Here is a 908-nt window from a genome sequence, read left to right as displayed (position 1 = left end):
CCTAAAATACAGAAAATAAATAAATAAATACATACATACATATTTTAAGGGCTGGCTAAATAGCTCAGTGGATTAAAGCACCTGCAAGCAGGTTTAGGGGCCAGGGGTTTGATCCCGCTGCCAGCCCCACCCCTGGGGTGCATTGAGAGGGGGATTGCTACTGGGTGATTGAGGCTGGGCGTGGTGGCACACACCTGTAATCCCAGCTCTCGGGAGACTAAACAGGCGGATCACTACGAATCTGATCTAGTAGTGAGATCCTGTAGACCCTTCCCTAAAATACAGAAAATAAATACATAAATAAAAATAAAAATAAAAAAATTGATCCTGGGACAGATTCCCTATGCTGCTGGCATCATAACCAAGTAGCAGCTGGAAAAGTATCGATCAGATCTAAGGAGTCAAGGTATCTTGTCTTGAAAATTTGGGCAGAAGAAAGCCTAAATTGCCTACAGTGACCCTACCCCGGCTGTAGATAAGAGGAGAAGGGTAATGGCAAACAGGGAAACTTGAGCGCAAGAACACAGATTTTCCTTGTTTAATGGCCCACCTGGTTAATGACTGCTCAAACTTGCAAGTGAGATAGGTTATTTGGGCTTACAACCCACTGCTCAGACTTATGATATATCTTTTTTTTATACAGTTCTGTACATGTTTATGGAACTTCAATTGTTTATAAGTACTGTAATTTTGCCAATCATACTGTACCATACAGTAGTGTAGTTTTTTTTTTATTAATTTTAATGAGAAAGAAATAGCAATGAGACAATTTCAAAACAGGTTAATATGACAGTTACAATAATTAATACATTGCATATTGTTGTTTTCATAGTAGTTATTCAGAGTACAAGATGCAGACATGATATCAAAACAATATTAGTACAAATCTTTCTTTCTTTCTTTTTTTT

This window comes from Octodon degus, unplaced genomic scaffold, assembly GCF_000260255.1.
Source record: "Octodon degus isolate 3935 unplaced genomic scaffold, OctDeg1.0 scaffold00092, whole genome shotgun sequence".
Taxonomy (NCBI): domain Eukaryota; kingdom Metazoa; phylum Chordata; class Mammalia; order Rodentia; family Octodontidae; genus Octodon; species Octodon degus.
Note: the sequence above shows the minus strand (reverse complement) of the source record.